Source organism: Theropithecus gelada, chromosome X, assembly GCF_003255815.1.
Source record: "Theropithecus gelada isolate Dixy chromosome X, Tgel_1.0, whole genome shotgun sequence".
Taxonomy (NCBI): Eukaryota; Metazoa; Chordata; class Mammalia; order Primates; family Cercopithecidae; genus Theropithecus; species Theropithecus gelada.
The window spans coordinates 38,410,092-38,421,967 of NC_037689.1; the positions used below are offsets into that span (position 1 = coordinate 38,410,092).

At 45.7% G+C, this 11,876-nt stretch overlaps 1 non-coding gene across 1 annotated transcript; it reads left to right on the plus strand.

The window, feature by feature from the left end:
* The first annotated feature begins 5,012 nt into the window (after window positions 1–5,012).
* LOC112616709 lies at window positions 5,013–5,074 on the plus strand. Its single transcript, XR_003117739.1, has one exon. It is a non-coding gene; the product is annotated as a U7 small nuclear RNA (small nuclear RNA).
* The last annotated feature ends 6,802 nt before the right edge of the window (window positions 5,075–11,876 follow it).

Consider the following 11,876-nt stretch of genomic DNA (forward strand, 5'->3'; position numbering starts at 1 on the left):
CTTTAATCAAAATATTGTTAAAAATAGGATTTCAAGACATTTAAAAGGTTTCAGCAGAAATCTTATGATTATGTCTGACTTGCAGTATTTTATTTGCCTGTTTGACAGCTTTTTTTTTTTTCTTTTTTGAGACAGAGCCTCACACTGTTGCCTGGGCTGGAGTGTAATGGTGCAGTCTCGGCTCACTGAAACCTCTGGCTCCCAAGTTCAAGAAATTCTCCTGCCTCAGCCTCCCTAGTAGCTGGGATTACAGGCATGCACCACCACACCCGGCTAATTTTTGTATTTTTAGTAGAGACAGGGTTTCGCCATGTTGGTCAGGCTGGTCTTGAACTCCCAACCTCAGGTGATCCGCCTGCCTGGGCCTCCCAAAGTGCTGGGATTACAGGCGTGAGCCACCGCGCCCGGCCTTGATGGCTTTTTGGTATTAAAAACCAGGACTCTGAATGTGCATCAGTAATTCAAATTATTTTATATAGTTACTCTTTCTAGTAATAGTGAGATATCCCCCTCCATTTTTAAGTAAAGATAAACATTTTTTAGTTAGGAAAATTAGGCACATTTAATTTTAGCAAATTTAGTTTTCAACTTTTTTTTCTTTTTTCTTTTTTTTTTTTTTTTTTTGAGATGGAGGCTCACTCTGTTTCCCTGGCTGGAGTACAATGGCCACAATCTCGTCTCGTCTCACTGCAACTTCTGCCTCCTGGGTTCAAGTGATTCTTCTGCCTCAGCCTCCAGAGTAGCTGGGATTATAGGCCTGTGCCACCACACCTGGCTAATTTTTGTATTTTTAGTAGAGATGGGGTTTCACCATGTTGGCCAGGCTGGTCTTGAACTCCTGGCCTCAGGTGATCTGTCCACCTCGGCCTCCCAAAGTGCTGGGATCACAGGCATGAGTGGTAGAATTTTTTTTTTTTTTTTTTTTTTTTTTTTTTTTTTGAGACGGAGTCTTGCTCTGTCGCCCAGGCTGGAGTGCTGTGGCCGGATCTCAGCTCACTGCAAGCTCCGCCTCCCGGGTTCCCGCCATTCTCCTGCCTCAGCCTCCCAAGTAGCTGGGACCACAGGCGCCTGCCACCTCGCCCGGCTAGTTTTTTGTATTTTTAGTAGAGACGGGGTTTCACCGTGTTAGCCAGGATGGTCTCGATCTCCTGACCTCGTGATCCACCCGTCTCAGCCTCCCAAAGTGCTGGGATTACAGGCTTGAGCCACCGCACCCGGCCAATTTTTTTTTTTTTTTTTTTTTGAGACAGGGTCTCACTGTGTCACCCGGTCTGGAGTACAGTGGTGGGATCTCAGCTCACTGCAGCCTCTGCCTCCCAGGCTCAAGGGATCCTCCCGCCTCAGCCTCCTGAGTACCTGGGACCACAGGCACACACCACCACACCTGGCTACTTTTTGTATTTTTTGTAGAGATGGGTGTCTCCCCATGTTGCTCAGGCTGGTCTTGAACTTCTGAGCTCAGGTAATCCATCTGCCTCGGCCTTCCACAGTGCTGGGATTACAGGCATGAGCCACTACGCCTGACCAAAAGTGGCAGAAATTTTGATATGGTTTATAATCAGTTTTATTGTGAGGAGGATGGGCCATTTTAATGAATGATTACTTCTGTAGGCTAAACTACCGAGTCATGACATGACAAATACACATGAAGCTTTAATCACATGCAGTTACATACTTCTCACAAATCATCAAATGATTTATCTGGTCTTCACACTAAGGGATTTACTTAGATAAAGCCATCTATGATTTCAGTTGTTGAAAGTATGGCTTTTTAAACAGCATTTATTCAATGCATCCTGATTTATTTCAAAATGAAAAATTGTATTACCCTTTTTTTCTGAATAAATAAACCTTACTTTTAGTGGCAAGGTATAAGTTATAATGGTTGTTCCTGGGTAACTAAAATTTCAGATAAAGAGGACCTGTAAATATTTCAAAGCCATCTGGTATGTAGGCTCCTATTGTTAGAATTAAAACTGCCTCGAGATAGTATTGCATTTTAAGAACACATTTTACTTTCACTGTAGACTTCTCAAATTCAATGGGTTGTCCTTCATAATGAAAGACCATTCTAACCCACAGTCAGTAGCTCTGGTATTCCAAGGCTGTTGTGGGATTTTTCCTTCACTGCCACCCGCCCCCAAGGAGTGATAATACGTAGTGATTTTTCTTGTTCTTCCCTGCTAACCATAATAAACAGTGACTATGCTTTTTGCTGGCCAGAGCTAAAACTCAGCGACGTTAACCAGCTCCTATGACCTAATAAATAGAATAGATCAATTCATCATAATGGAGGTTTCGAGTAACTACTCCTACAGTATCCAGTGTCCAGCTATAATCAGCATAGTAGCCATAAAGTGCATAATGTTCTCTGCCATTACTGCACTTAGACAATGAAAACATCCTGATATAGCAAAATGACCACATCACTCAGCAATTTTAAACTGTTTCATGGAGATTTGCTTTAGGGTATAAGTGGCATGTGAGAACTGAGCTAAATAATATGCCACTATCAAAGGACTGTGGCACAAGAACACCATATTGATGCCACTAACAAAATTGTTGAGTGTTCATTGTTAATTGGATTAACAGAATACATGCTTGTGAAATTGAGGCATGAAAATAGATACTATTAGGCCGGGCACGGTGGCTCAAGCCTGTAATCCCAGCACTTTGGGAGGCCGAGACGGGCGGATCACGAGGTCAGGAGATCGAGACCATCCTGGTTAACACGGTGAAACCCCGTCTCTACTAAAAAATACAAAAAACTAGCCGGCCGGGGTGGCGGACGCCTGTAGTCCCAGCTACTAGGGAGGCGGAGGCAGGAGAATGGCCTGAACCCGGGAGGCGGAGCTTGCAGTGAGCTGAGATCCGGCCACTGCACTCCAGCCTGGGTGACAGCGCAAGACTCCGTCTCAAAAAAAAAAAAAAAAAAAAAAGAAAATAGATACTATTTTAAATCTGGGGCCGGGTGTGGTGGCTCACGCCTGTAATCTCAGCACTTTGGGAGGCCAAGGTGGGCGGATCACAAGGTCAGGAGTTTGAGACCAGTCTGGCCAACATAGTGAAACCCCATCTCTACTAAAAATACAAAAAATTAGCCGGGTGTGGTGGTGTGCTCCTGTAATTCCAGCTACTCGGGAGGCTTAGGCAGGAGAATCGCGTGAACCCGGGAGGCAGAGGTTGCAGTGAGCCGACATCACGCCGTTACACTACAGCCTGGGTGACAGTGCGAGACTCCGTCTCAAAAAAAAAAAAAATCTGGATAACACACAAAGGTAATTAATAAAAATAGGCCAGGCACAGAGGCTCACGCCTGTAATCCCAACACTTTCGGAGACCAAGGTGGGCAGATCACTTGAACTCAGGAGTTAGAGACCAGCCTGGGCAACAGGGTGAAAGCCCGTCTCTATTTAAAAAAAAAAATTAACCAGGCGTGATGGCGGGCACCTGGAATCCCAGCTATTCGGGAGGCTGAGGTGGGAGGATGGCTTGAGCCCGGGAGGAGGAGATTGCAGTGAGCTGTGATCAGGCCACTGCACTCCAGCCTGGGCGACAGAGCCAGACCCTGTCTGAAACAAATAATAATGAGCTTGTGATGGATGTCTTGATGTCCACATTACCATGCTTTTAGAAATGGGGCTAAACCGGTCAATCTCCTGGCAGCAGGTAGTCATCCTCAAGCATGGCTGCACAGTAGGACCTCCTGGCAAGTCCAGGTGCTACTGATGCCCAGGCTCCCCTGCAGAGAGACTGATTTATTTGGCGGGGATGTAGCCCTGAGGGTACAGGGTTGTTTGAAACTCTCCAAGACTTTGTAACAGCAGCCAAGATTGAGAACCACGGGGCCGGGGAAAGAGATTCGAGTGGAAAGTCAGGAAACTTGGTGAAAATACTCAGCCTGACACACTCAGCTTCTTTAACAGTACAATGAAAGGGTTGGACTGCACGTTTTTTAACAACCTGTGTCTAAAATGTCATCCTATTTTTAAAGAGGCCTTTGTGGCCGGGCGCGGTGGCTCAAGCCTGTAATCCCAGCACTTTGGGAGGCCGAGGCGGGTGGATCACGAGGTCAGGAGATCGAGACTATCCTGGCTAACATGGTGAAACCCCGTCTCTACTAAAAATACAAAAAACTAGCCGGGCGTGGTGGCGGGCGCCTGTAGTCTCAGCTACTTGGGAGGCTGAGGCGGGAGAATGGCGTGAACCCGGGAGGCGGAGCTTGCAGTGAGGAGATCACGCCACTGCACTCCAGCCTGGGAGACACAGGGAGACTCCATCTCAAAAAAATAAAAAAATAAAAAAATAAATAAAGAGGCCTTTGTAAAATAAATACTGTTTTAGTTCTGTTTTCAAAGTGGGGTTTTGTTTTTTAGTTTTCTGAAATGTACAATATCTTAGGTTTTCACACAAATATATGCATTTATCGCCACTCCATCCACAAACCCCACTGAATGACAATAAAGGAATGAAAAGAAAAGCTGTAAATTCATAGTGACAAAAACAGAAGGGCCAGCAACAGTCAAGTGATAACAAGAACACTTTCATGCTTCAGAAGCCTGGAAAGGCTCAGGAATTCTGGAGGTGCAATAGCTCTGAAGGCTGAGGAAAAGCTGGTATCAGAGTGGGCAATTTGCAGTCTATGCACAATCTACAACTGAAAATCAAGGGCAAGTGGCGTAAGCATATTGTTATGAGACATAGACGCAAACAGACAAAACTGCTAAGAGTTGTAAATGGCTCCTGGGAAGTGGGAATTGGGGATGTGAAACGGCCTTTGCAAAAATTATAACAGTGAGACAGTTTTGGCAGTGTGTAGATTTGACCTAACTGGCTCCATCTTGCTTCTGTGTTCATTCCTGGGCATAGGCCAAACTAACTTTGGGAAGAACTTAGTTTATAATTTAACTTTGACACAAATTATAACAGCCCTTTCCTGAAACAAACCCCATTCTTGCGTGGGAACCAGACTGCCTTTGTAGGACTAACAAATTAGCCACAATATTATGGTTTAGTGTTACAGCTGTTTTAGAATTTATCTAGCAGGTTTTCTGGTCTTTACTGGAAAGCCCAAGAAAGTAAAAATAGCCGGGTGCGGTGGCTCATGCCTGTAATCCTCCTTTGGGAGGCCGAGGCGGGAGGATCACTAGGTTAGGAGATCGAGACCATCCTGGCTTACACGGTGAAACCCCGTCTCTACTAAATATACCAAAAAAATTAGCCAGGCTTGGTGGTGGACGCCTGTAGTCCCAGCTACTTGGGAGGCTGAGGCAGGAGAATGCCGTAAACCCGGGAGGCGGAGCTTGCAGTGAGCCGAAATGGTGCCACTGCACTCGAGCCTGGGCGAGAGAGCGAGACTCCGTCTCAAAAAAAAAAAAAAAAAAAAAGGCCGGGCGCGGTGGCTCAAGCCTGTAATCCCAGCACTTTGGGAGGCCGAGACAAGGGGATCACGAGGTCAGGAGATCGAGACCATCCTGGCTAACACGGTGAAACCCTGTCTCTACTAAAAAATACAAAAAACTAGCCCGGCGAGGTGGCGGGCGCCTGTAGTCCCAGCTACTTTGGAGGCTGAGGCAGGAGAATGGCGTAAACCCGGGAGGCGGAGCTTGCAGTGAGCTGAGATCCGGCCACTGCACTCCAACCTGGGCTACAGAGCGAGACTCCGTCTCAAAGCAAGTAAGAAAAAAAAAAAAGAAAGTAAAAAATAATAATAATAAAAGAAAAATAGCCTGGGCACAGTGGCTCACCCCTGTAATCCCAGCACTTTGGGAGGCTGAGGTGGGCGGATCACCTGAGGTCAGGAGTTCGAGACCAGCCTGGCCAACATGGTGAAACCCCGTCTCTACTAAAAATACAAAAATTAGCCGGGCGTGGTGGCGGGTGCCTGTAATCCCAACTACTCAGGAGGCTGAGGCAGGAGAATCGCTTGAACCTGGGAGGCAGAGGTTGCAGCGAGCCGAGGTAGTGCCATTGCACTGCAGACTGGGCAACAAGAGTGAAACTCTGTCTCAAAAATAAATAAATAAAAATTAAAATATAAAAAATAAATTATGGTTCTGGAGTCTTGCAGCTAGAGGCCACAGGATTCTAAACCTCCTCAATTGCTCCTAGGGATAACATCACTACCCACTACCGTAAAACCTAAGGTTGGTGCTCAAGATATTTTTCAGTCCCTGCACTGAATGGACTAGCTGGCGCCACCCAGATCAATAAACTGGCTCATCTGGTGTTGTGGTCCCCACCCAGGAACCGACTCATTGCTAGAGGACAGCTTCGACTGACTCCCTAGGATTTCATCTCTGACCTGACCAATCAGCGCTCCCCACTCCTTAGCCCTCTACCCACCAAATTATCCTTTAAAAACCTCAGTTTCCAAATCTTCAGGGAGACTGATTTGAGTAAAGTGAACCTCAAAAATCTGAGACAGGCCTCAGTTAATTTAGAAATTTTATTTTGCCAAGGTTGAGGATGCGTGCCCATGATACAGTTTCAGGAGGTCCTGACGACATGTGCCCAAAGTGGTCAGAGCACAGCTTGGTTTTGTACATTTTAGGGAGACATGAGACACCAATCAACATATGTAAGATGTACATTGGTTTGGTCCGGAAAGGCGGGACAAGTGGAATCAAAAGGTGACAACTCCAAGCAGGGAGAGGGCTTTCAGGTCACAAGTAGGTGAGAGACAATGGTTTGCATTGAGTTTCTGATTAGCTTTTCCAAAGGAGGCAATCGGATATGCATTTATCTCAGTGAGCAGCGGGATGGCTTTGAATAGAATGGGAGGCAAGTTTGCCCTGAGCAGTTCCCAGCTTGAATTTTCCCTTTAGCTTAGTGATTTTGGTGGCCCAAGATATTTTCTATTCACAGTAATAATAAAACTCCGGTCTCCTGTTCGGCCAGCTCTGTGTGAATTAAACTCTATTACAATTCCCTTGTTTTGATAAATCGGCTCTATCTGGGCAGTGGGCAAAATGAACCCATTGGTAGTTACAGAGAGAGAAGCACTGGTCAGGGGTCTCCGTTGTTTTAAAAGCCTTGTGTAGGCCGGGCGCGGTGGCTCAAGCCTGTAATCCCAGCACTTTGGGAGGCCGAGACGGGTGGATCACGAGGTCAGAAGATCGAGACCATCCTGGCGAACACGGTGAAACCCCGTCTCTACTAAAAAATACAAAAAACTAGCCGGGCGAGATGGCGGGCGCCTGTAGTCCCAGTTACTTGGGAGGCTGAGGCAGGAGAATGGCGTAAACCCGGGAGGCGGAGCTTGCAGTGAGCTGAGATCCGGCCACTGCACTCCAGCCCGGGCGACAGAGCGAGACTCCGTCTCACAAAAAAAAAAAAAAAAAAAAAAAAAAAAAAAAAAAAAAAAAAAAAAAAGCCTTGTGTAATTTGACTTCTAAAATTAAGGACATGCATCCTTTAGAATTTTTTGGTTTTTTTTTTTGTTTTTTTTTTTTTTGAGACGGAGTCTCGCTCTGTCGCCCAGGCTGGAGTGCAGTGGTGCGATCTCCACTCACTGCAACCTCTGCCTCCAGGGTTCAAGCGGTTCTCCTGCCTCAGCCTCTGGAGTAGTGGGATTACAGGCAGCAGCCACCATGCCCAGCTAATTTTTGTAGATTTCTTTTAATACCTAATTTTGACACAGGGATGGGGAAAAAGCATAAAAATACTGTAAATGGCCGGGCGCGGTGGCTCAAGCCTGTAATCCCAGCACTTTGGGAGGCCGAGACGGGCGGATCACGAGGTCAGGAGATCAAGACCATCCTGGCTAACACGGTGAAACCCCGTCTCTACTAAAAATACAAAAAAAAAAACTAGCCGGGCGAGGTGGCGGGCGCTTGTAGGCCCAGCTACTCGGGAGGCTGAGGCAGGAGAATGGCGTAAACCCAGGAGGCGGAGCTTGCAGTGAGCTGAGATCTGGCCACTGCACTCCAGCCTGGGCGACAGAGCGAGACTCCGCCTCAAAAAAAAAAAAAAAAAATACTGTAAATGGGAATGTAAAATTGTTAAATCTTTCCAAATGGCAGTCGGGTAACAAGCATCAAAATGTTAAATGTGAGGAACATTTAACCCAACATTTCTACTATTGGAATTCATGCTAAGGAAGTAATTAGACAAGCACTGCTTTGAGTATACAACAGAAAAATTGGCAGCTACCTATATGTCGTACACCAGAACCTTGATTCGAACAAATGATTGTTCATCCACACGATGGAATTGTATGCAAATATTTTAAGTGATACATTTTACACCCATCAGATAGGAAAAAATGTAGAAGTCTGAAGGCTGGGCTCAGTGGCTCACGCCTGTAATCAATCCTAGGACTTTGGGAGGCTGAGGTGGGCAGACTGCCTGAACTCAGGAGTTCGAGGCCAGCCTGGGCAACATGATAAAACCCCATCTCTACTAAAATACAAAAAATTAGCTGGGCATGGTGGTGCGCGCCTGTAGTCCCAGCTGCTTGGGAGACTGTGGTGGGAGAACCACTTGAACCTGGGAGGCAGAGGTTGCAGGAAGCTGAGATCGTGCCACTGCACTCCAACCTGGGCGACAGAGTGAGACCCCATCTCCAAAAACAACAAAAAAAGAAGTCTGAAAATATCAAGAGTTAGTAAGCATGTGAAACAACAGGAACATCGACATGCTATTGGCGCGACTATATACTGGCACAATCTCTTTGGAAGAAAGCCAAAACTGGCATTACTTCAATGAAAAGTTGAATATGTACTTCTCTTTGCCCAGCAAGCAGTTCCTCTCCTGGGGAGTACCAAATGTATTAACCACTTATGAAAATAACTACCATTACTTAGTAAAGTGGAAAATAAAAACATCATATGGCATGTGCTAGTAGGTGGTACATGCACAACTGTCAATAAAAGTGATGTTCTAGTGACCTCAGGCTGCACCCAACCCAAATGTGCATCAACAGTAGAATGGAATTATAATGACAATGTAATAACCATAGAGAAGAGCCAAGAACACGAAAAAATAACAGCTGTGCACAATGCTGTGAGTGAATCTATGAATCTCATAAATGTAATGTTAAACAGAAAATGCAAGATTGGAGAGAAGACCTATGTAAACTCCAAATACAGGTATAACTATACTACATAGGTAGTAGAACTAAAAGAAACAGCTACCGTAAAAGTCAGATATTACACAGCATAAGAGAAATCAAGAAACTACAGCTACATAAAACAAGAAGACAGGTCCCAACATTACACACGTCAATAAAACACCCAGTTAAAACTCTACTGACTGGGCCTGGCACACCTATAATCTCAGCACCTTGGGAGCCCAAGGCTAGCAGATCCCTTAAGCCCAGGAGTTCTATACCAGCCTGAGCAACATAGTGAGACTCCATCTCTAATAAAAAAACTAAAAATTTGCCAGGCATGGTGGCATGCATTTGTAGTCCCAGCTACTCGGGAGGCTGAGGTGGGAGGATCACTTGAGCCTGGGAGGTCAAGGTTGCAGTGAGCTGTGACTGCACCACTGTACTCCAGCCTGGGCGACTGGGCAACTGTCTCAAAAAACAAACAAAAACCCAACAAAGACTATCTTATAAAACAAACAAAAAAACCCCCAACAAACTCTACTGTCTCAAAAAAACCAAATACATAAAAAGTAAAAATAAAAAATTAGCTGGGCATTTACTGCAGTGGTATGAGAATGGCCTGAACCCAGGAGGCCAAAGCTACTGTGAGCCATATTTGCACCACTGCAATCCAGTGTGGATAGCAGAACAAGACCCTGTCTCATAAAACAATGACAATAGAAATTAAAAAAAAAAAAAAGCGACTAGCTCAAGCAATCTAAAGAGAAAAAACCGCAACAACAGCAATCTCGGAAAGGCAGTTGCCAGGTAACAGCCACCTCTGGTACACACTGAGGGTGAAATTAAGCCCAGCTCAAATACATACAGCAGTTCTTTCAGGCGAAAGTGTAAAGAAAAGTATCATTCTTCAAAACAATAGGTTTAAAGGACACCTACGGCTTTTAACTTGTAAATGTTTTGCATGCAGTGCACCATGGTTATGCAAATGAAGCTGAGTCATTGCCCTTTAGATTAATGCTGTAGCTCCCAACCATGACTGCAGCCTGCAAGGCAGGGAAAAGGCCCAGTCCAGAGTCCACCTGGGAAACTGAACCAATTTGTTTTGTTCATCAATGCCCTGACTGTGATTTCTTTTGGATAAAGGATTTCTTGAATGCTTTAAAAAATGACGTCAAAGCGCTACATTTGACATGAGAGAAGGTTCACAATATAATGTTAAATGAAATATAAAAGGGAATTTACAAAAATATTTAATATGATTACACTTTTTCTTCCAAAAATGCCCGTGTATGTGTGTGTTGGGCATGCGTATGTGTTACTGGTGGAGGGTGTCCAGGTTCTTGGCGTTTTGAACAAAGAATTGGACAAAACGCACAAAGCAAGGAAAGAATGAAGCAACAAAAGCAGAGATTTATTGAAAACAAAAGTACATCCCACAAGGCAGGAGCAGGCCTAGTATAGCAGCTCAAGAGCCCCAGAATTTTCTGGGGTTTAAATACCCTCTAGAGGTTTTCCATTGGTTACGTGGTGTACATCCTATGTAAATGAAATAGTGGCCTGCAATCAGTCTGATTGGTTGTGGAAAGCAACCAATCAGAGGATGAAGTGTAGTTACAAAGTTACACTCACCCCTATGCAAACGTCTGATTGGCTACAGAAAGCAACCAATCAGGCTAAGCGTGGTGGCTCACGCCTGGAACCCCAGCACTTTGGGAGGCCAAGGCGGGTGGATCACCTGAGGGCAGGAGTTTGAGACCAGTCTGGCCAACATGATGAAACCCCATCTCTACTAAAAATACAAAAATTAGCCGGGTGTGGTGGCACATGCCTGTAATTCCAGCTACTTGAGAGGCTGAGGCACAAGAATCGCCTGAACCTGGGAGGCAGAGATTGCAGTGAGCGGAGATCGCGCCACTGCACTCCAGCCTGGGCCACAGAGGTAGACTTCTTCCGAAAAGAGGAAAGAGAAGAGAAGAGGGAAGAGATGAGGAAAGAGATGAGGAAAGAGACGAGGGGGGGAGGGGGGAGGGGGGAGGGGAGGGGAGGGGAGCAACCAATCAGAAGAGAAGAGAGCAACCAATCAGAAATGCTTTCAATTTTCCATCTGCCACACAGAAAAGGTGTGGAGCGGGGGATTTGCAAAGGGAGTAGCTTCCAATCCTTTTGTTATTTAGGTGTGGAAAGTCGGGGTTTTCCTTTTGACTTAGTTCTAGGAAGCTAGCGTGAATTGGCCTTAGGTTCCCTGCCTCCAGACCCTATTCTCCTGCATCATATGCATAGAAAAAAAAAACCTGAAGGCTTACACCAAAATGGCGGCTATATCTTTTTTTTTTTTCTTAGAGGGCGTTTTGCTCTTGCCGCCCAGGCTGGAGTGCAATGGTGTGATCTTGGCTCTCCGCAACCTCTGCCTCCCGGGTTCAAGCGATTCTCCTGCCTCAGCCTCCCAAGTAGCTGGGATTACAGGCATGTGCCACCATACCTGGCTAATTTTGTATTTTTAGTGGAGACGAGGTTTCTCCATGTTGGTCAGGCTGGTGTCGAACTCTGGACCTCAGGTGATCCACCCTCCCGGGCCTCCCAAAGTGCTGGGATTACAGACGTGAGCCACCCGCGCCTGGCCATCTTTTTTTTTTTTTTTTTTTTTTTTTTAACTATTTGTGGTTATGTTTTTGGGAATTTCTGTGCTTAACATAGTAAGGAAAAAAATAAGAAATGGGCCGGGCGCGGTGGCTCAAGCCTGTAATCCCAGCACTTTGGGAGGCCGAGACGGGCGAATCACGAGGTCAGGAGATCGAGACCATCCTGGCTAACACGGTGAAAC